This window comes from Pseudorasbora parva, chromosome 10 (genome assembly GCF_024679245.1).
Source record: "Pseudorasbora parva isolate DD20220531a chromosome 10, ASM2467924v1, whole genome shotgun sequence".
Classification (NCBI taxonomy): Eukaryota; Metazoa; Chordata; class Actinopteri; order Cypriniformes; family Gobionidae; genus Pseudorasbora; species Pseudorasbora parva.
This window is the reverse complement of record NC_090181.1, coordinates 16,390,358-16,415,286: the sequence shown is the minus strand read 5'-3', so window position 1 is coordinate 16,415,286 and position 24,929 is coordinate 16,390,358. Positions and strand designations below refer to the sequence as shown.

Genomic DNA, 24,929 nt, shown 5'->3' with positions numbered 1-24,929 from the left:
TGCTGTGCGGGTTTCCCTATCATTTATGACGTGATCATTCATAGTAATGTGTAATTTGATAAGAAGGCGCGCAACACAATTTTATAGGCGCTAGTTCGATTGTTTTTTTAGCTGGAATGCAAATCATTCTTACTTTCACATTTGAACGATTTCATGAGATTAAAGGGTTACTTCACCGATTAGCATATGGCTTTGTATCAGTAGAAACCCTGGAGTATATTGAAATGATCGTGCTTCCTCCCTTCATATCCCCCTAAGACAAAAGATTTATGAATTTTATTTCTGGGAATTTTTTTTTTGCCAGAGGCTAAAGACTACAGCCAAGAGAGGGAGCTATTTCCGCATGTTTTCAACCTGGGCATGGGGGATGGGATTTCACTCAAAGCATTCGCCTCGTGCAGCCTCAGGCAAAGTGAGTGTTTCAACTTCAATTCCTATGAAAGTGAAGCTTCCAAAGGCATGAACTGAAAACAGGTCAGACTGAAAATGCGCTATGAACGACTGCCGCGAATGCAGACGTGTTTACCTCAGCTCTCATCATGAGAGCTCATTCATCACGATGAATGTAATCTGACTCCTGCAGCATTTGTGCTGTGACACTCGTGCAGCGGCTAAATCACATTATAATGAATAGATACGTTCAGATTTTAATGTAAGTGTCTGTTCTCTAACTAAACTGATTTTATGAAAATGAACGAGTTGGGAAAGTGATCCAGTCACAGTAAACCAGTAGCGATGGCTTTAGGGGTGGCCTCACAGGGCAGCGAAGCATTCTGGGAATTGTTGTCTTTCATCCCCATGAGACAAAAATATTTTATTTTTTGATAAAATTGCCTTTATTTTACTATTCATAGACAAGACTTTGTGTCGCTACTACTTTCCACTGTAGAAAACTGCAGCCAAAAAGACGAGCCCGAGTCTGCATAGTAGTGATCCGGAGGTGGAGCACCGATATCAAAAGTCTCAGCCATACTCCCGCAGATTCAATCGCAAGAACACCTTTCAATTAAGACCAATAAAGCCATTTTTATAGCATCAAAAACCTAACTAAAACCAAACTTATTGGAAAAAAGTGAACATACGCCATTTGATTACAGTACATGGAGAGGGCGGGATTTATGACTTATACTGCAGCCAGCCACCATTGGGCGAACGAAATGTTCTGTCTACACTTGTGTGTGTCACACTTAATACTATTAGCATTTATGTGCCTAATGTCTTATGTGCCCCCCCCCCCCCCCCCCAAAAAAAATGTAATTAAACAAAAAAAGTGTTTTATAAAATCCTTATTAAGCAGACAATGTACCACATTTATACTATAAACTGGACATATATTTGTAGGTTTTGAAATAAAATGCTTTATATATATCTCCACAGACATCCTGCAGGACATTCATGGAGCCTAGGGCTTAAAAAAACATGGCTTTAGAACCTTGAATCGATATTTCAGTTCTTTGAGGCACTGTAGTTGATATCAGTGAAGTGAGCCACATGAGAGGGATTCAAACTTATCTTGCACATTCACTCGCTCACATAGACATGCTGATAGTTTCTCTTCTGTTCGGCCCAGTCTTAATCTCAATCCAGTTATTATATTGTGACGCAACGCGATATACTGAATTGCGAAATGTGTATTGCAGTGCAGCACCTAGCTATGAAGTAGACAGTTGTTCACCACAGTTAAACAGCACATATGTAGACTGACACATGCAACAGAAACAGCTTACCAGACTGTGTGTCCTATAAAAAGCTCAGCTGGGACATGCGAGGACGATTCCCTCCCCCTGTAACACAAGAAATAAATATTCACGTCACTGACACAAAATAAATATTCTCCTCTTTTTCTCTCTCTCTTTTTTTAGAGTCAGCAGAAAAGAGTTCTCAGACAGCGGTAATTTGTCTTCTCCTCAAGGGTATTCATGAAAAGGACTGGAAGGCACATGCAAGTGTCAACAGTAAAACTTTTGAGGTGAAATATTGTATGTGAGAGAGATCCAGAACCATCCACTGTTACTGACAATTGCAGATGTGGACAGCTCAGTCCACTGACACCCACAACAGAGGATGAATGGCCAGCATCAGTTGTAATTAGTGCTGGTCAATAGTAATATAACAGTAATATCATACACACAATTGAATTGAAACCGATATACCAGAATTGGACACTTTTTGGATGAATAAATCAAAAGTAGAATTGATCTATAGAATGAATCAAACTGATTGCGAAATTGTCTGTGAATGTTAAAGCTATTTGATTCGTAAGTCTGCAGTGTCTCTGTGTGAATGAGCACCACAGTTTCGTCAACTATGCAAGCACAATGCATGATGCTCGTGGTGTTTTCAGCATCTGCCATCACACTTTGTGAGGACATGAACTTCATATGCAGAGCTGATATGAGAGTTCACTTTACAAGCATTTCACCATTTCAGTTGATATAACTATCGTCATATCATTTAAGCCGCGTTTCCACCACGGGAACTTTCCCCAGGAACTAGAGACTTTGGGGTCGTACTCTGTTACCCCTTTTCCACCAGCTTAAACCGGGTGCTAGTTCAGAGCCAGTGCTAATGCCAGTTCCTAGTTGGTTCGACTGAGGAGACTTCTAAGAACTGTTTGCTTTTCCACATGCTGAGAGTCACAACAGAGCCAGGTCTTACGTCACTGTATGCGTCTCATCTTTCTCAGCCATGCTAGCGAGGCAGTGGGAAACACAAACACACCAAGCATGTTCTAGATGCATCGACGCTGCACAGACCGACCCGCATATGATATAAAAAAACGCATGAGTGAATCAAAAGCATAAGGAGTCATATGCTCTCACTGGACTGCAGAGCGCCGATGCATCTCGAACAAGCCTTCCATCAACAGTGGTGAACATTGCGTATTGATTGACATGGCTTTACAACATCGTAAATGATTGGCATCAAAACACATCGAATCCAACGCATTCATGCAGTTTGCAGTAATTAGTATAGATGGTGATTACAAACGAGCAGCAGCTTTTAGCTCCATTAGCTGATATTTAAAAAATGTCGGATCTCAAGTTTGAGTTCATCTTGTTGACCCCTCCCCAGCGCCTGATGTAATTGGCTCTTACTTCTAGCCCAGTAATGTTTTGGTGCTAGTTTAAGAAGCACTTTTCCTGGCTCTTTGCGTGTGGAAACACAAAGAACTGATTTAAAACTAGGCTCTGGCTCCGAAAAGCGTTATTTCGACAGTAGGACCGGGGTCTAAATAAAGTCAGGTAAAGATTTCCCCCTTAAAACGGCCCTGCTTGCGAGGTAGTACTTTTTAAAGTTCAGGAACTTTCGGTGGTGGGATTTAACATGCTGATTGATTGAGTTCACGTAGCATTTTATTTCAACCTAAAAGTCTGTTGTTTGCTATACAAATCAACAATGGAGTTAAAAAAACGAAACAAAAAACACCAATGGACCGATGACGAGGTTTAGGATTTATTACATTTATTTGGGGATGACGAAATCCAGTGGGAACCTGAAAAACTCACACGGAGTCCTACGTCACCAGACTAATCTTCATGTTACTTTAGGCCTCTATGGAAACACAGACAGCAGCAGGTCTGAGGGAAAAAGAGTTCCTGGGAAAAATGTTCCTGGGACAAATTGGTCCAGGTAATTTCAGTGGAAACGGGGCTTTACATACAGAAACTCAAAGTTCTTCACGGCAACGGTTCAAAATAAAAGTTTAGTTTAACTTGAAGAAATTATAACTTGCACAACAGAGTGCACTTCTTCTTCTTAAAAACAAAACCCTTAATAATATTAATGATACAGTTTGTTAAAACACACAGAAACTCAATGGTTTTCATTACATCCTGCCAAAATAAAAGGTCTAACTTGAAGAAATAAATTAGAAAAAAACATATTATTATTGCACAATACAGCTTTCATATATGTTTTAATTTAAACAATTAACTTGCTCAAAAAAAGGCATGACTACATTTTAATTTTATTACATTTTAAAAGACTAACTAAACTGTATACATCGATTTGATTACCATTATATATTAAAGTAAATACTGTGATATACCATTTTATTTAACTGCACAAAATACTTTTACATTGCAACACTTAGTGAAGATAGGAATATGCATAATTTAGTTACAATTTTGGATCAAAACCATTTCCCACAGAAGGGAAGTAAAGGGATTCATATTTCATAGCACAGCACTCTCAGTATAGAAGAGGGGAGAGTCGATCACAAATCCTGTGCTTGGAGTATTAGAGCACAGAAAAGGCAACGCTAGTTATGTTTTATTAAATGCTCTCTTCCAGAGTTACCGCACCTATGAGAAGCCGGTACTTAATATTTCAGTGCCAGACATTGGAATTCTGACTGAGGAAGGGGAGATGTGTGGATCCTGTCTCCACAAAGTCCAATCGGAATGATTTATGAGCAGTTTGGTCATTGGCATCCCAGTCAGCTGCACAGAGGGCATCCGCCGCAGTGTCTGTTCTTATATTATGGGATGGCGACAAATTCTTTGCACAGGAAAAGTGGCAATTTTGCCTGAGTCTAAAGCCTATTTACAATATATGTGGCGCAACAAAATAACAATTTTTTTACATGATTCATGGGTTTTACGCTATCCTCTTTCTTTCCAGGATTTTCTCTTAAATAATGTGTTTGCACCTGTTTAAAAAGTGAAGGCCCTCTTCTAAGTCCAAACTTTGGTGACGTAATGCTGCAGGGAGTGTCTGGTAGAAGTCTGCTACAGAGCACCAGTGCAGAACAAAGCACCATTCTGAAACCTAAAATGACAAATGGCACACCTACGGCCTATCGACTGCACAGGCATTGTTGCTGATGGACAACTAGGAGTACGACTTAAAAACAAACAAACAAAAGACCCCAGAAGAAATCAGTTATCAATATATGGATACAAAAAAAAAAAATTACTTGTCACTATAATAACCAATATGTGTATATTATTGTTGGCCCACCCTTTGCGTCTATAACAACTTCAACTCTCCTAGGAAGGCTTTCCACAAGATTTAGGAGTGTGTTTATAGGAATATTTTTGACCACTCTTCTAGAAGTGCATTTGTGAGGTCAGGCACTGATGCTGGACGAGAAGACCAGTCTCCGCTCTAATTCATCCCAAAGGTTTCCTATCGGATTGAGGTCAGGACTCTGTGCAGGCCAGTCAAGTTCCTTCACACCAAACTCACTCATCCATGTCTTTATGGACCTTGCTTTGTGCACTGGTGAGCAGTCATGTTGGAACAGGAAGGGGCCATCCCAAAACTTTTCCCACAAAGTTGGGATCATGAAATGTCCAAAGTCCAAAATGTCTTGGTATGCTGAAGCATTAAGCGGTCCTTCCACTGAAACTAAGGGGCCAAGCCCAACCCCTTAAAAACAACCCCACACCATAATCTCCCCTTCACCAAACATTACACTTGGCACAATGCAGTAAAAGTAGTGTAACAATACAAGTATTTTTCTCCTGGCAACTTCCAAACACAGACTCATCCATCAGATTGCCAGACAGAGAAGCATGATTTGTCACATCAAAGAACATGTCTCCACTGCTCTAGAGTCCAGTGGCGGCGTGCTTTACACCACTGCATCCCACACTTTGCATTGCACTTGCTGATGTAATGCTTGGGCAGTTAGCCATGGAAACCCATTCCATGAAGCTCTTTACGCACTATTCTGAAGGCTACACAAAGTTAAGAGGTCTATTAGAGAAAGTTAGCATCTTCTGCGCACTGTGCATGCGCTGACCACACTCTGTGATTTTACGTGGCCTTCCACTTCGTGGCTGATTTGCTACTGTTCCCAATTGCTTCTACTTTATTATTATAATTACTACTTCAGATTTTTTAAAGTCTACATTTATTTGTTGAAAATTTAGTCGACTAGCTGGTGATAACACCATAAATGAATAAATAACCGGAACCTTCAGCTAAGACCTTGTGCACAGATGGCATATGATTTGGCATACAGAGGATACTTTTTTGACTCTACCTATTTTTTTGTTTTTTACCTATTTTATTTCTTTTGTCTTTGGGTCTTTATATTTCTCACAGATTTCTGCTCAGTCTAAATCGAATAATGTTACAGTAAAGATTACATTTATATAAATGTATTAGTGAGGGAGTGATTTTGTGCTAATTAATTCTGAGTTTAGATTTTTAACTGTAGGACAGGACAATTTTTTTTTAAAATAGATCTGTGCATTAGCGTGAATGCAGATCTCCTGCTATGATGTCATTATTAATAATCAAACAGCAGTAAAGAGGAGAATATCACTCACAGCTCTTGAAAAGAAAACATTCAGATACTCTTAAATACTAAAAGCACTCTTTGTTCTTTGTTGTAATATTTTTTTTGTTCCTCTTTATTATTTAATAGCTTTTATGTTTTGAAGCTATATTAGTTTATATATTTAAAATTCTTAACATACAATTGTTTTAATTACATTTGTGTAATTATTTTAAAAAGTACTTATAATAAAATGTATTTATTAATGAGATTAATTCATAAGAAAAATGTTCAAGTCAGAATGTTTTGGAACCGGATTGTGAGGTGCCTAAAGATCCCACCATTAATATACAATGATTTATTGCTCATCTTTGTTGAATAGTACAGAAGATAAAAGCTTAAAAAAAAAAATCTATTGCAATATTGGTTAAAAAAAATCTATTCGCAATTGGAATATTTTCCAAAATCGTTCAGCCCTACTTCTGATCAAATTGCTGGATCAATACAGAATACATTTTGTGAAAGGGTTCAGAAAGAAATCTGATCTAAAATCTGAAATATATGCCAAAACTTCAGACATGTAAATGATAGGCTGGAGATCTCTGTAATACTTTGCGTCTAGTAATATTTAGATGCATTCTGGTGCATGTGCACAAAACAAAGTGCTTGACATCAGCCTCATTACAAACACTCACTCGTGAGTTTGCAGAGTTTTTAACTGCAAGTCAGCAGTCTTCCGAGATTAAAGGTGAAATGAAAGGTGACGTGTCAGTTGGCATGTGATGGGCGCCACTATAATATGTTTCTATTCATGCTGGGCAGCAGCTGCAGACTAGCACTGTCTCTACAAGCACGCAGGGATGGGGCGGCGGCAAACCGCAAACAGTCCTGCAGTGTAAATGTGTGTGGACCTGTGCCAGGTATAAGCACATACACAGTTACACACAGAGAGAGATCTAGCTGGAGGAGGTAGAAGCACAGATGGGCATTTCTGGATGGCTGCATCTCCTGGAGGGGTCAAAAGCAGTGGGAGGTGTTGGCAGGCCTGTAATGCTGCTACACCAGCACCTCACAAAACACTCACACTTTCTCAAACATATGCTGTCACTGAAAAGTGTATGTGAAAATGACAAGAGATGTGAAATCTTAGACAGCTAGCTAGTCAAGGCTGTGTGATTCTTGCTGTCCTTAACAACAGAGGCTTGTTAGATTGTTTGATGTTATGATAGACCCCTGAGTGACCCCTCAACTTTTTTTGGCATGATTCACATTTATACTGAGTGAACCATAAGATGCGTAAACACTATGTCAGAATTACTGTAATTATGAGATTACGACTTGTAAAATGCATTCACATCCTCGCCGAATTCCTAATTGCAACACGTAAATGGACTTGTACCAATGTAGTTAAGCAGTTATTTCATAATATGTGTTTAATAATTGCTGTAGTAATTAGTAGGCAACTAATCTGAAATAAACAAAAGCCATACAGCAGTTTAATTCAGCTACATTATTAATGTCCTACCTTAGGAATCAGAGGTGTGGACTCGAGTCATGTGACTTGGACTCGAGTCAGACTCGAGTCATGAATTTGATGACTTTGGACTCGACTTGACAAAATGTACAAAGACTTGCAACTCGACTTGGACTTTAACATCAATGACTCGTGACTTCACTTGGACTTGAGCCTTATGACTCGAGAAGACTTGCAACTTTTTGGCAATTTTTCTTTCACACTGCCGCGCTGCTCTCAGTGAAAAAAAGCTGCACCTGTATGCATGCAGAGAGCACGCGCGCTGCCAGCACGAGTCACGACATCCAATCACTGTATTCCCACGTTGGTTTGATTCAACAGTATCCATAGCTACCAAGTCCGCGTATAACACGTGACTTATTTGGGCTTCTTTTTTTGGCAAGTCGCGGTAAAAAATCTCGAGTTGCGGGTCGCGGTTTTTTGGCCTTATTTAAAAAATGTGGTTGCTTGTTAGGAAAATATGACAAGCAACTTCGTTTCTTTACATTTATGGTCGCTGTTTTGTCCAAATACATTGCCTGACACTGTCTTCTCACAGCTAATAGACATAGTGCAACGATACAAGTGCTGTATCATTCGTCCTCATACATCCGCCTCCTTTCCCTCTTTGAAGAAAAATTGCGTTCAACGTGCAGGCATGTGATGTGATGTTATAAATGTAATGATAGTTCGTAGACGTAAATAGACGAATACATTTTATTATTATTTTTTACAAACAATGCAACCAGCAGAGATATACAGAGATGGAGAGGAAACAGGAGGTAAGCCACCTAATTTAATTTTAAAAATATTTTTTTATAATGTAGGCTATTTATTATGACTATTATTATTTGGCTATTATAAAAATAAATAATAAAAAAAGTATAGGCTACTAATAATAACAGTAGGTATGGTTCGAATGTATATTATTATAAACATGTCTCTATATTGCAGCACTCTCAGTGTTTTCCTATGCACCAACTCCCAATAGACTGTAAAAAAAGTGCATTATAATCCTAAATAGTAGCTATGTGACATTAGTAATTTTCAACACTCTTTAGGGCAGATTGCACATTGAGATGCAGGGCTTATCCTTTTTACGGTTTATAGTGTGCATGTTCACCACTGCTCCTTATATGTGTGCAATAACTCCGACTGGAGTTACCATAATCCTTCACGTCACTTTTTCTCTTTTTCCATCTCCAAACCTCTTCTGTTCACAGTCTTTATTGCAACTTGAAGAATTTTGTAAAATCCCATCTGTATTTGCTTTTTAAACTCCACGAGATTTCAATTTAATATGTTGCAGGCACATTTATTGATACATTATTAATCATAAATTATACTGATGATAATAAATAATATAATAATATTGGGCTTGTTTTGGGCCCCCCACCCCTCTAGGTATTCTTCATACCTGAGAAGAATATGAAACAGATGTCAGAAAAAATCTATAGCCTCACATGTTGTATTTGAACTCTTTACTCATATCAATGTTGTTGTGTCAATATTCATTGTCTATTATACACTACGGTATACAATAATATTTCAGTTTCAGTGTATGCAATATTAAGAATATTTTCACTGCTTCAAAAGTCATAAGAAAGCCCTTTCCCTCAAGAAACTGAAGTCATATGCTTTGCCATGGCAAGCTGGCATAAAAAGTATAGCAAAACAAAATAATTGAATAAATAAAATTATTAAAGTAAACCAAATTAAACCAAAAATAAGCTAAACAATATTCCCATAATGGCCCTAAGTTTAGGCTAAAAGGACCCATATCTATTTGAAGTTTAACTGTTTTGCAATATGAGGTCAACACAATACAGGACTGAAGCTGCTGTGCATTGTTCTAGTGCAATATGCTGTTGCAATACAAGCATTTTCTGTGAAAATTTACATTTTCTGTTTTTTTACTGTATTTGCTTAATGGCATTGTATAAAAAGAGGTTTAAATAAATACAAATCTTACAGACATACATAATTTGTATAATTTTTATTTTTGTGGTAAGATGACTTGAAGTGACTCGAAACTAAAATGGTAGGACTTTGGACTCGACTTGAGACTTGTTGGCTTTGACTTCTGACTCGACTCGAGACTTGACTCATCTTTGACTCGACTTGACTCGGGACTCGAGGGCAAAGACTTGAGACTTACTTGTGACTTGCATAACAATGACTTTGTCCCACCTCTGGGAATGTTTCTCACTCTGTGTTCTTATGTGATCTTGCGTTCCTGTGTTCTCGTACTACATCATCACCTATGAAAGTTAAGCTTCCAAAGGCATGAACTGAAAACGCGGCAGATTGAACAGGTGTTGGGAATGTATGCCGCGAGCGCGGCTGCGTTTACCTCAGCTCTCATCACGAGAGCTCATTCGTGACGGTGAATGCAATCTGACTCCTGCAGCGTTAGTGCTGTGACACTCGCGCAGCGACTCAGTCATTATATTGAACAGACACATACAGTATTTAATTGTATACTGTCTGTTCTCCAACTGAACTGACTTTATGAAAATGAACATGATGGGAAAGTGATCCAGTCACAGTAATCCAGTAGCGATGGCTTTGGGAGTGGCCTCACAGGGCAGCGAAGCATTCTGGGAATTGTTGTCTTTCATCCCCATGAGACAAAAATACATTTTCTGTCTTTTCTCAGTCTAGAAGGCACCAAATTCAAAAATAATTTCACATTTCTACTACATTAATGACCCAGTTTAAAAACAGATTCATCTTCCCATCGCTGAAGTATCCCTTTAAGCTTTAAAGTGGTCATGAACTGGATTTAATATGATTTAATTTTTACTTAAAAAGTGTCATTTAGAAATAAATGGCTATTTTCCATCCTGAATTTAGCCCTCTGATTTAAACGCTCTGTTTGAAGGGGCCTGTCTGCTGTGAGACTTCACTGCTGTGATCAGAAATGTATTGCAATGAAATAAGTATTATGTGTGGAACCCTCTAGAAATACTTTTACTACATTTTATACTAGTGGGGTGCGATGCTTCTCAGGAAGAAAAAAAACGAATCGTACGGTTCTCAACCCTCGGTTTGGCATGCACTTACCCCGCGGTTCATCTCAAATCTGATGATGCATCTATAATATGGTTTGTTAAAAATAATATTGTGTGTTACAGACAGACAGAGTTAGGATAATATATGTTTCTGTCAATGGATTCCCAATACATTACAACAGAGATGGTCAAAAAGCACGGACAAAAAAAGTCACTCTTGTATGCGAGATCCATCTAGGCCTCGTCTGAAAATAATTTTTTGAGCTTCGAAACTTCTGTAGTAATCAACACCGAATATTCAAAGCTTTGGAAAGAGGGGGCTGAACATATTCTTCGCTCTAATAAAGGCAGGAATCTCGAGGAGCGATGCGCATCACGGGCTGATATGCTCCGAGAATGGACACTGCGCTAGTGATACAAAACACACAGGTCTGTTAGGTCCCAGTAAAAAGCTCCTATATTTCACAGTGGATTCATTTAGATTGATAACTATAAATGTCTTCAACCGCTATAAAGAGAGTGCTCTTTGAAGTAGAAATATAGGTCAGTAGGGACGTGACTAGGAAGTTCGTTAAAAAAAAACTGAATCCATTTTTCTCTAACATCGGGATCATTCAGCAGCTTATGCAACGACGATGTCTTTCCAGAGCCAGGAACAGCACAACGTCTGTGTCCCATCGCAATCATCTTATTACCACAATCTTATTGTAAAAAGCTATTTTCGATCCATTCCCTGCTCATTGACTGAAAACCAGTAGGTGGGAACACTCCAAAAGGAGTCAAAAGGTGTGTTCAACATCGGCTGAGGCTGGATGCATGTGATCGGCGAGAGTAGCCGTGAAGTCGGACACTTTCTGCTTCCCGCAGTGATGCTTGCGCTGCAAATTTTATCACAGCTGAAGTTAAATAAATGCAATATTTCTCAAATACACAGATGTTTCAATGACATGTTCATTCAATACTTCATTCAATACTTTTATGTACTGCTTAATAAAGCGTCTATTTGGACAAGATTAAAGTTCAGCATATAAACCTACACTATCAATGAAGTGTTGTTAACGGTTTTTATCAGTTTTAGTTTGATAAACATGACAATATAACATCGCGACTACATGAAAGGAGGTTTTAATATTATAAATAAATGATTTTTGAGCATTAGCGTAACATAAGGTTTTAGAATAAACACGAAACACATGTGATCGCTGTCATGCAGTGAATCTGGCCAATCGTGGATCAGTCGTCATCAGAGCTCATGCATCCTCCTGCAGCTACCCATGAGAATCTGCACCGGCTCCATCAGCTGGCTCTCGAATCGCTCTTGCAATCATGTGCCGTCTGCGCTGCCTCAAGTCGGACAAAATTTCTAACTGTCATGCATTGCTTCAAGTCAGCCGCCGATCGGTCTGCGCATCGCAGGGTGAAGTCGAACAAGCCTATCTGCAAACGATTGTGCCCATGTGACGTCCACATTGGTTAGGATCCAAACAAAGCTTTTTCTCAGCTTGATTATATAAATGCTTTTTTATATTGATGACGAGGACGTTTTAAATTATGAAACATGCAGGATGTATTAATGATACAAAGACCTCTTATATGCTAAATGTTCAAGGAATATTTTATTCCCCACAACTCATCTCATTCCCCTTTATAAGAGATTCCCACAGTAAGCTTGAAAATAGAAGTTCATTTTCTAGTCACACTGTGGAACCACCTGAATATTATATTTAGAGTAATATAATATTAATTGTCATGATTTAAACATATATATATATATATATATATATATATATATATATATATATATATATATATATATATATATATATATATATAGTTTTACTGAAAATGTTGTCTGTATTATATGTCTGTCCTAATATATTTTCACACACAGTATTTTATGGAGGTCTAGCTAAACCCTTAAGCATTCAGCATAAAAAAACTTTTGTTTTACTTTTTAAATGCTTCTTATTTTCCTATCTATTCCTCTTGTGTTGTTACTTTTAATTAGATGTGCATGGTTTGTTCGAGCAAAAATATTTGAGAATACATCAATATAAAAATAAAGCGAAATGAGCTTAATATAATACATAATATACAGCCCATGGACTCCGGATTCTTGAGGTCATCTGGAGCACTCCCTACAACACTGCATAAGCCCAGCATTTCTAACACTGACAGAACTCCATTGAAGGCTAGATTCACCACAAAGACAATCAATCCGTGAGGACGTCATACTAAGCAAACAAAGATTTCCCAACCAAATAAATCTTTTATGATCTGCAGCTTTTCTTTAAGATAGCAACATCTTAGCAATATTCAGTGTGCACCCACCCTTAAGATGAAGTTCCTGAGTGTATTTCCGCATATGTGTCTCAGGTCCTACACACAGACAAACTGGTGATTCCAAAGAAAAAGGAAGTGGAGAGAGAGAGAGAAAGAAAAATGCAGGGTAGACTGAAATAGTTTGACACAAAACTTTGTTTGGTCTCATTTCTCCAAATGCCGCTCTCTTTCTCCCACAGACACAATCACACATATTCATTTCTGTCAGTTCTCTTGAGTTTTGTGGCTTTTAGTCCGTGGCCATTAGCTTTGAAGCAGATATGCCAGTGTACTCCTACAAGTTGACAAAACAACCTTTAGCAAATACATATGTACATATCATTCTCTTCTGGGAAAAATACTGATGACTCATCCTGCACTACACCATTGTTTGTCCAATAAATGCTCCATAGATTGCAAATACCCACCTGCAAACCATAGGTAATTTTTACATAATTAAAGCTAGCTAGCTTTAAAAAAAAAAAAGTCAATTTACTTTCTATATGTTCCAGCCAAGCTTCCTGTTGCAGTAGGAATTATATCAACACAAAGAATACCGTGATTTACCAGTGTTTTAACAGGGAGAGAAAAATCTTAAGACTTGCAAATTAATGTTTAATGGCTATGATGCAAATGCTGAATAGAGCAAGTGTGCAATATTTTAAGCAGGGCATAAATTTCCTTTTAGACTGTGTAAGTGGTGTTGTGTTGTCCCCTAGAGCCCCCTGGCAGTCCAGATCAGGAGTTAAAACATGGAGAGGGGGGGGAGATCTTTTGCATAATAATAACATGATAATATGGACATGCAAGAAGCCAGGGAGAATGATGGTTTGTTTTGAATGTAAGAATTAAGGGTAGCGAACATCATGGAGCCTTAAGCTAAGCTAGCGCACAAAGCTACATACAACACGCATGAACACAAAAATACCCTTCACTCATTTAATTGTGAGACTAACTTCATGCTAATAAAGCTGCTGACAGTGTAAAATTAGAACAGCCGAATATTTATGCATGGACACACACATGCACTCCCATGCACATGTTTAAAAGTTTATTCTTCGGTTCCTGGATGCATATAGTAGCTATTAGGGCATGCGAACATTATGTTAAGAGATGTTCGTATTTGAATTAGAGCACTGCAGTCGGTTTTAACGATATGTTGATGACCGTTTCATCTGGAAAAAACAGTGCTGGTAAATGCTCCAAGGGCTGAAAAGCAGGGTGACATAGAAAAGGAAGCTGTGGGGAAGGGTGTTAAAGAATAAACTCAGCTAAATGTGGTTTCTCCTCAGGCCTTGTCCACCAATTTGTTTCATACTCATCTGGCGTTAAGGCAGGCTGTTAAACCGTTTTTGTTTGAGATTCGGCACACGTGTTGTCTAAAAATGTGAAAAGTGCAGTTTGATACAGATAATGCATGGTCAATGTTAATATTGGTACATTGAAGAAAAGGGAAGGGGGGAAATCCCTCTCAACGTCCTTTTAAGAACAGTGTTAGAGAAGTAGGGTTGACGTTCAGATTAATTGCCATTTGTTTTTGGTTGTTATATAAGCGCAACTGCTTGGAATAATTAATCATTTAAAATCTTTACTGTCAATTGCTAATTTAAAGAATTACACAATTACTGTAAAATATTCCTTATTCAAACTTGGGGGTGGCAGTAGAGTAACTGTTAAGCTGTGTGGTGAGGCTTAATATCCAAAAACGTTTTGACTGTTGACTTTTTTTCTATATTTTGACAAGATGTTTTTCTTGAACTGCGGCTGCAACAGCGATCTGTCACGCCACATTTAATACAGCAAAACTGGCAATTATTTTTTGAATTTCGTGATAAATTGAGAGAATTTAAAAGCAGAGACTTATTAGAAGAACAAAGCTTTTTGCGAACTATGTGTGATTCATAAGTCCCTTTCACACTGAGCATTGATCCCAGAAAATTTTCATAAAATTGCTAGAGTGCCTTCAGTGTGTGAAACATAGACTGTAAAAAAGTTGGACAACGTGCCTTCGCTCTCTTCCGTTGAAGCTTTACGGGATGTTTGTGAAAGCACACACAGATTCCAGAGAATCACTGGCTGTGTTAATGAACCAAAATCAAACGATCCCGGGACACATTATCAGTATATTTTCTGGAAACTCTGCGTGAAATGGGCTATATAGAGCCAAATAGAACTAGAATTTTTTATTGCGTTAAAGTGAGACTGCAGTTATCTGAAAACCAAACCACCCCCATATTACAGATTGCACGTTCCTTTTGGAGACTATTTTATCTTCACTTCCTGTGTATTATTCATTGTGTGAAAAATGACAAATCCCCCAACTCACTAGTCTAGTGCGCAGTGGTACGTGACAAGACAAAAAAGGGACGTAATATTGGACGTTTAGCACGTTTTTGGGAAAGTATGCTTGAATTTAAAATATTCAATATTCATGATATTTTTATATTTTACATAGTCATTAAAAAATTATTGTGATATTATTGCTTATACTCAATATATCGCCCAGCCCCAATAATCATTATTTAAAGGGGTGGTTGCATGCAATTTCACTTTTTTTTTTACTTTAGTAAGTGTATAATGTTGCTGCTTGAGAATAAACCGTATCTGCAAAGTTACAGCGCTTAATGTTCAATGCAAATGGAGATATTGTATTTTAAAGTTATGGCAGTTTATGGCCTAAAAAACACATTTGTCTTTCATTTGGCCAGTGCAGTAGACTAGTAGAGGCATGGTTAGGTTTTGTAACAGGCTCATAATTTAGAAACAGAAACATATTTGGTTATATTCATTCTACAATAAAAAAAAATTGGTATGACAGGGCTCAATCCGAGGGGCGGGATAAACGGTTGTCTTTCAAATTCCCTCTGCACGCAATTGAATATCACTACAACCAACCAGAGCAATGAAGGTGAAGCGTAGCTCGTTGATAGATTAAACTTTCGCTGTATCCGGTCGGCAAAACTCCGAACACATCTTCCCTTTTTAAGAATGACTTCAGTGCCGTTCTTTGTTCTTTTCTCGGAGAAAAGCTTAAATCCTTTCTTCCAGAGTCACGGTCAAAGCTGATTTGAAAGACCGCCGTTCGCCAGCTTCTGTGTTTACTAGTAGCACACAAGCGCAACTCTGCAATCATTATGTTAAGCCCCTCCCAACGACTCTATACATGATGTGATTGGCCTGACCAGAGTTTGGTTTTTACAGCTCAGCAGTCTACTGAGAGTTGCTAGACGATACTCGCGGCAGATTAAATTTGCTGCCGCTAGGGTGCGTCTAGATTTCTAGGCTAGGCGCCATTATTTACACCGCAGATGTGACTTCTGCCCGTAATGGTTAAGTGTGTGGCGTTTTCAGACAACCTGTGCTTGGCACTTCAGCCAATAAAAATACATGAAACTACATTTGGCCATCTAACCAATCTAAGACCATTGCCTTTTTTGGATTGATGGGCTTCATAGAAGCAGGAAGCAAACGAGCCGTTCAAAGGACAGTGGAGACAGCGGTGTGGAATAAAGGTCAAATAAGAAAAATACGCCATTTAAAAAAAGAAGAAGTATTAAGACATGTTACAATGTGCCCCATAAACACAACCAAGCCTTAAAAAAAAACACGGAACCACCCCTTTAATCAAATGCCAAGGAAGAAAAAATATATTTTGTGGTATAAGGTGAAGTGAGAACTGGGCTGGGGCAGCAGGGGGCAGGGCACATTTGGTTCGACATTAGAGTGTGGGTGGTGTATCATGGTTTTTCGGTTAGATTTGAATATTGTTACACTCCTTATTTATGTGTTATCGCATTAACTTTGAAAGCAATAAATTCTACACAAGAAACATTTTCTACACACGTTTTTCTGCCCTCTTTTGATAAACAGGACACAATCGGATTTTGCCTGATAATGGCTTTTATCAGCCTCTTAGTGCTTGAAGTACATATTAATTATATAGAAATGTCTGGTGTTGTGGAGAAAATTAACAAAAGAATGCTTAGCTGACTTCTGTAAGCATGAGGCCCGACAACGACAAAATATGCAAACCAGTTATCTGACAGAAGCCACATAATTCATATAATAAGGACCAGATAATCCAGTTTTTGAATAAAGAGATCAATGGTCTGTTCAATAAATTACATCATTGCCATGAACCAAAAAGGCTTTCAACCCCGCAGACAGAATAATTTGCATAACAAGCAAATTTATATTGCATTTGATAACAGAAGCAAAATCCCCCCAAAACAGGCCGTGTTAAACCCTGAGAAATCTGCTTTTTAAAAATAAAAAAATAAATAAATGGCCTCATGAATCCAGGCAGTAAAATCCTTACAGATATACTTAAGTGAAAATGTTTTTGGAAACCCTTCTCCTGTTTTACAACAGCAGACCTAAACAAGCAGAGGCTCAACATGGCAGACCTATACCTGCAGAAGTTCACAGTGTCAGGCTTGATGGTGCTTGCACATCCTCACCCTCCCCTCGACAAATCCTGACTTTTCTTCACAAGGGTGATGAGTTTCAGCACCATTAAGCCCTCACCATTCTGCACTAAATTACTGAGTGTGTTGAAATGTAATTTAGCTGGCCGAGAGCTAGGCATATTCAGTGTTCAAGAGAGACTCAGGCAAACCAACAATTGCTAATGCCATGGAGACAGATTTGAGGGTGTGTTCCGGTGTGTTTGGGAGAATCTGTCTGACAGATGGTTGTCACTACGTTCTGGGCAGGGACTCAAAGTGATTTTGAGATGGTCATATTGATCTGAAGGCAGTTGGACAAGGCTGGTCAGACTGAGCTGCACAGGCAAAACGGCCATGAAGGATCATTAATGGTCTTGAGGTTCATTCAGGCATAAGGCAGTCATCTTTAGTAAAATTTCACGACAAATATTTTAAACATACATTATATAATCAAGACATCTCAACAGGTACATACAGAAAAATACAGTGAGGAAATTTGAACACCCTGCTATTTTGCAAGTTCTCCCACTAGAAATCATGGGGGGGTCTGAAATTGTCATCGTAGGTGCATGTCCACTGTGAGAGACATAACCTATATATATATATATATATATATATATATATATATATATATATATATATATATATATATATATATATATATATATATATATATATATATTAAATCCAGAAATCACAATGTATGATTTTTTAAACTATTTATTTGTATGATACAGCTACAAATATGTATATGAACACCTGAGAAAATCAATGTTAATATTTGGTATTGTAGTCTTTGTTTGCAATTAGATATTTTAAACTTTATAAAGGAAACCTGCCTTGAAGTCTTCCATTGTAACCCACGGCTGTTTAAGCCACAAGATGGCGCCAGCGTTAAGCATTGAAGTTGTACCGGTCAAGATAACTTGTAGTACCCGGATGAGCGGGTCTTATCTGGAAATAACATACCACTGGAATGCGCAATTGACCAATCAGAATCAAGTATTTCACAGAGCCGTGTAATAAAAATATATAACTTATATTTTTACAAAATGAATAGCCTTTTCAAATGACTATCGTTTTAACTTATATGGTGGAAAAGGTGACGTTGGCTAGAAGGATCGAGTTTCCAATACTAGCATCTTGCGTTGAATCTAGACAACACAGGGGATATTATCGTAATGTTATCTTACTAAGAAACTTTAAAATTAATCCGAAATGGGTTCGACAGTCAATAAGTGGATAAAATCACTACTTACAGCTTGCCGGAATACGGTTGAAATCGGCCCTTTATTCAGTATCAGAGGCTGAGCGAAATCCTGCTATATTGCCCCAGGTTAGAAAAACTCTCTGTGATGAAATAGGCCAAGTAAACGAACATTTTTGAATTAAATTGTTGCGGTAGCCGACTGTAAATAAACATCAACCATGACTGTTGACATTGTTTATCTGTGGGAAGGCTATAAAAAGTCCTGCACAGCCTGGAACATGACATCTGTGAAGATCTGCCGTTTTCGCTATCGTCGCGTGACGCTTGTTAATCTGCTGAACTCCCGACGGCTGCACACTGTGTAGTTCCGCTTGAAAAAGAACATGGGCTGACATGCAAATGTTAGGGGTGTACATATTAAGGATCTCAACGATTGCATCACAGTTGCCGTTATGTTGAAAACAGCCTGTTTTTCCGTGGTGATTTTGACAAACAAGATTTACATATAAAGGAGGAGGCAAAGACGTTTAAGACTCACAGTTTGTGATGTACATGTAATGAACTTTTGTTATTTAACTATGGCAAGGTTAATTCAATTTTTCATTCTAGGGCACCTTTAAAGTGTAAAGTCTGCATTAAAACAAACGTATTTATGCGAAAATATAGTAATTCCCCCACAGATGCATATAATGTAAAGTATACTCTGTTTCGAAGTCAACACATGGCTTTTTGCCTTGGGTAAAGCAAGGAAAATGGAATTTAGATTTAGGTAAACAAGTGAAATAATGAGAGCACTCCTTTCTTGGAGGTGGACAAACATTTTTTAAATGTAGTGTGTTTAAACATGAGATCTATAAAAAAGTGTTGGTCCACAAAGAGAATTGCAATGATGACAACAAGCCATGTTTAGTACCAACTTTTGGATTTTAAATAAAGGAAGATATTTGGAAGAATGTTTGTATAGAAGCAGATTTTGAGCCCCATTGACGGCCATAGTAGGGAAAAAAATTCTATGGTAGTCAATGGGGCTCAAAATCTGCTTAAATTAAAAAACAAACATTCTTCCAAATATCTTCCTTTGTGTTCAGCAGAAGAAATAAATTCTTGCAGGTTTGGAACAACTTGAGGGAGAGAAAATGATGACAGAATTTTCATCTTTGGGTGAACTATCCCTTTAACATTCAAGCTGGACACGTCTCTAAAACAGCAATCATTTATAACACAATGCACGCATATAGCTAAATGTTGTATTTCTCGGCTTGCTGCACTATAACAATTTTAAATAACTTAAACTGCAATGCTTAAAAACGCATTTAACTTATAAACTTTTGTGACCATGCAACTGGTTGACAAATTTCTACCGGTGTATCGCTCAACCCTAATGTTGGTGCGAGTTACATATGCAACACGGTCGGATAACTACATTGAACAAGTGAATAAGTGACTCATCTACCTTTCAAACCCTTCTAGAAACAACAAAGAAACATGCAATTTTAAAAGGTGTCAAAATGTTCCAGCCCTTCAGATCAAGGCATCATTCACATTGTTTTCCTGACTGCACGGCATAAACAAACCTGTCATCTGCAATTTTATCATGCATCCACTAGTCAACATCACTCTGTTGAGGCTTTTAGAGAAAAGATGGCACTTTGACATCTTTATACAGAGGGAGGAGAGAATGCAAAAATATGTTTGCATTTTCAAGACCATAGCTTTGAAGCTGAGTTTAAAATGAAGAGCTTAAAGATCAAACCAAGACCCCAGAATTTGACATGACTATACAATGAGAATTCAGTGAAAGAGTCCTCTGTGCTCTATAGCATGTGTAGGAGTTCTCCATAGGGCGCATATAAACCCATGTAAGACAATTAATCAAAGACCAAAGAGAACCGGCTTTTGTCTTGGCTTGAGACAAGCTTAAATTGGCACTGCAAACAACATTTAAAACAATTAACTGCAATGTGTAATGTAACAATCCAATCATAATTCCACGCATTTTTTATTTATCTATGTGACAAGTAGGGCGGGCGAGAGCGGCACGAAAGAAAAGGCCTGGCTTTTACGTTGTTTTATTTAAGTCTTATTATGTGTGTGCGGCAGTCGTCCATGAGGAGGCTGCCATTTTTACTTCCATTTCGTTTATTTTGGGATTAAAGTCTTTTGAACGTCCAAAGGTTCCTGCCTCCTTCTTTCCATATCTGCGAACCCTTCTACAATATGGTGTAACGATTCAGTCGGAGTCGGTTGAAAATTGATACAAATGTGTGGCGATTCAAGTCGGTTGAGATGTTAAACGAATCGCGATTTACATTTTAAACTGCAGTTGAAAACCTGAAACCATATACTGTGAGTCTGTGATTTTGCTTTACAGGAATGATAGCAATGAGCAAGTTGTCTCTATCATTACAGACTGCGCGTGAACACAGGCGCAAAGAAGAGTGAAATAAACGAATGTTGTCAGTTCATTCGTATGGAAGTGTGTGCACATGCCATCAAACAGCAATGTCACGTGCCGTCAAAAAGCATGGCAATGGCAAGCATGTAGTTTACGTTGACTCATTCAAATCGTAGGTCTGGCCACTGTGGCGGCATTTTGACTTCTGACGATTAATAACCACCACCACAGTGAGAGGCTCCAGTCACCTCCGTCTGCATGTAAAAGATAATGGGCCAAACCACACTGACCAGTGGATTTGCAGCCCCACTTGCGGTATTGAGGACGATTGCCATGGAGATCACAAGCATCAGTGTTTTCACAGCGAAAGATATAAGGCTGTTTACTGCCATAGATAAATTAATTCCAGGCTCTTCCTCTTCAAGAGAAAGACCAGCGCGAGGATGTATTGCGCAGACTACAGGAGAAATCTGTGCTGTTGCAGGACCAGGTGTTGTATTTATTTTACTATCTCGTTCTGCAAATGTGTACATGGAGCCAACCCCCCCCCCCCCCCCCCCAATAATTCATTGATTATTATGGCATATTGTTTTTCTAACTCATGCAAATGTAATGATATAAATTAGAATTAGAATCTTGCCTTTATAACAATGTGAAACCCCTGTCACTGTAGTACTTAAATGACCTAGTCTTTTTATCTCTGCTCTTCTTCCTCAGTGCAGGATGAGGGTGAAGAAGCTGAAACAACCTCCTCCCAAGAAAACACCATTGAAAGATCCCCTTGAAGGGACTTTCTGAGGATTTGCTTTAAAAATTAAGTTTTTATTTGACATCAAATATATATTTCAATTTTATTTTTATTTTATATATTTAGACACTTTTATTTTATAATTTGTCTTCAATCTCATTTTTGTTAAAAAAAATCTTGAGAAAATTGTATCGTGAAAATAGTATTGTGAATCATATCGCATCTTGAGTTGAGTGAATCGATACATCCCTACTATACACCTTTCGACTTCAGGGGTCTGCAAGATGTTTTTTTAAATAATATATTTATTTTTTTTAATACAAGGACGCATTTAATTGATCAAAAGTTAAAAAGGTATTAAGCAGCACTGCACAACTGTTTTCAACAATGACAACAGAAATCTTACATGAACACCAAATCAGCATTTTAGGGTGATTACTAAAGATTAAAGTAATGCCATAACAAGAATAAATTAAAATGTAAAATATATTAAAAATGAAAAACTCTTATTTTAAATTGTACATACTTAATTCAAAAACATATATTCTATTTATATTCTATAAAATACTATGACTTGACATATATACATGAGTAGCAGAGCAGCAAAGAAAATGACCAAAAACAGTGAATCAGACATCTCTTCTTCAGGCACATGGCGGTTTATGTTTTGTATGCTCATCAAGATAATAAAATATGGTTCTTCAAGTCTGTGCCTATGCATCCAAGCATCAGCATTTCTTGTCAAATGTCAATCTGTGATTACAAGTCGCCCACTACAATGGCTGATAGATGAGCACAATTACCACCACTGCTCAAAAAGCACCTGCATTTGGGTGTTAATTTCACACCCTCAGCCACAGAGCTGTTTTCTTAAGTCTAACCGAAACTAAATGAAAATAACCCCCCCAAAAAACGTTGGTTCTGTATTGGAACTAAAGCAAAAAAAATCTCCAAGGCACATATGTAATGGTCCACAACTCTTTGTCTGGAGGAAAAAAGACAAACAAAAAACAGAGTGATGAATCGTGGAGGAGTTCGGAGACGCAAGTAACTCTGACAGTCTGATCCATTGCCGAGGGCAAGAATGTGAAATGGAAAAGTTCTCATCAGGAGTGGTGAGGCCTTCTTCTGAGGAAATAAATGGCACCCACACCTCCAGCTCACGGAGAGGAGACAGAGAGATAATGAAACGGCAGGCGGATGTTTATCGACTTTTATGAATTCTATTTGATCTTGCTTCTGTCGTCACTTGTTGGCAAAAACACAAAACTCCCTTGTGCCGCTGGTGCTGAGGGTGGGCAGGACAGCAGAGGGAATATGATAAAGAATGCAAGCAAGCAACAGATGGGAAACAGAGTGGCCAATTACACCGCGCTGTAAAAATCGCTGGGTGTGCGGCATGAGAGGAGGAGATGAGGTGATTCATTCAGACAAATGATACCTCTCTCACAAGCTGCCTCCTGCTAGAACACTGTATATGTCACGCCAGGTTTCCAGCTAGCATGCAAAGTAAAATGTAAGCAAATAAATGCAACATACAAAGCACAGAGAGGGAGCTGCTAATGAATAATGTTGAGTGATTCCAAATAAATGCTGTAGAGCCGTGCGGTAGGCCATGGGCATTCAGAAGCGTTCGCGGAACGCCTATGATTGCGTCCCAAGGGCATTTCAACTGCCCTGAAATTCTATTTCCCAATGCCGAAAAGCCTGTTTATGTGCGACTGTTAATGCTCACAAAAGACGCTCTGATCACACCAATAAACCGTGCAAATCACTGAAGCACCGAAACATCCAGTCACACCAAACTCAAGCATGCAGTGATGCAGTGTGTCACTAGGCACGCTGATTAGCATGGATGTCAGCGGAGCACTAAAGAGGGCCGCTCATCCAGTGCCAGGTCCTCAGCAAAACAGACCCCATACAGTACTGTTGTCTGCATCACTTATGGGTATTCATTCATAGTCACAATCACAAATGTTGAAAGATATTTGCTCGATCCCAATCACTTCCTTCCTTGGAGCTTTTCACTCCTTTATTATGATCTCATGGGTTTAAGACTGAACAATGACCAAAGTGCACCTCTTTATTACACTGTTTTAACAATGCGTTTAAGGTTGAGCAATAAGGTCGGCCTGTTGGCATATCTGGCAGGTGCTGTTTATTATGTACATGTGGTTTTGTGCCTCGCAAATGTAAATGTTTGGTTTTCTATGTCTATTCATGTTCTAAGAATCAGTTAGAATGGATTGATAACTATAATTATCAACCCATCACAATATGCCATTGTTTTCAGCAAATGTGTTTATGAATTAATAGATGTCATGCGGTTAAATTATATCTTGCTGCATCATTTAAATCTACTGTTACAAGTTAGAAACTTAATAGGCTAAATGTGTAAAGGAAACTTTGAACAGAAGTTCTAAAATACATATTGGGTACTTAACCGCATGTCCATGATTTTATTTTCTAAGGGAAAATTCAATTGGGGCTTAAATTAAAAAAAAAGTCTAGATGTTGTAAATGTCTAGACTATGTTGGCAGACATAGTTTGGCATTATCTTTTGTGACGATGCCTGACTTGATAATGTGCTTGTAATCTAAACAGATTAAGCTTATTTTCCATTTTGTTGTCAGTACTCCTCTTGCCAGTCAAATCTCAACTACCGCCAAAACAATTCTACCCAAATCCTGGGTTGAGCCTTTTGGGTCATTTTGGAGTTATTTTTTTTCGGGATTTGGGTAGTTTTTTTTGTTACACAGCCCCTGGGTCAAATGTAACAACATAGTATTGTTTAAATAGTTTTTGTGTTACCTAGATCCTGGGCCACACATAACCCTGGAGTTGTTATTTATACGGGCATGATGTGGGGTAGTACCCTTAAAAGGACTTTGTACTTTTTTTACCCTTAAAAGGTGCATATTAGTACCTTGGAGTAGAATTATGTACTACTATGAACCTTTTAGGGATTTGTCAACCAGTGACAAGCTGTTGTACCCCTAAAGGTTCAATTTTTTCTAAATTTTCTGACAGTGTAGGATGTTAAAAT

At 38.2% G+C, this 24,929-nt stretch overlaps 1 protein-coding gene across 1 annotated transcript in view; it reads right to left on the bottom strand.

Moving 5' to 3' along the window:
• The window catches only part of fut8a (fucosyltransferase 8a (alpha (1,6) fucosyltransferase)), a 96,519-nt gene that overhangs the window by 60,182 nt on the left and 11,408 nt on the right, over positions 1–24,929 (bottom strand). Inside the window, exon 2 of the mRNA XM_067455324.1 lies at positions 1,728–1,784. The gene's annotated coding sequence lies outside the window, so the exon portion shown is untranslated. The remainder of the gene's footprint in view (positions 1–1,727; positions 1,785–24,929) is intronic.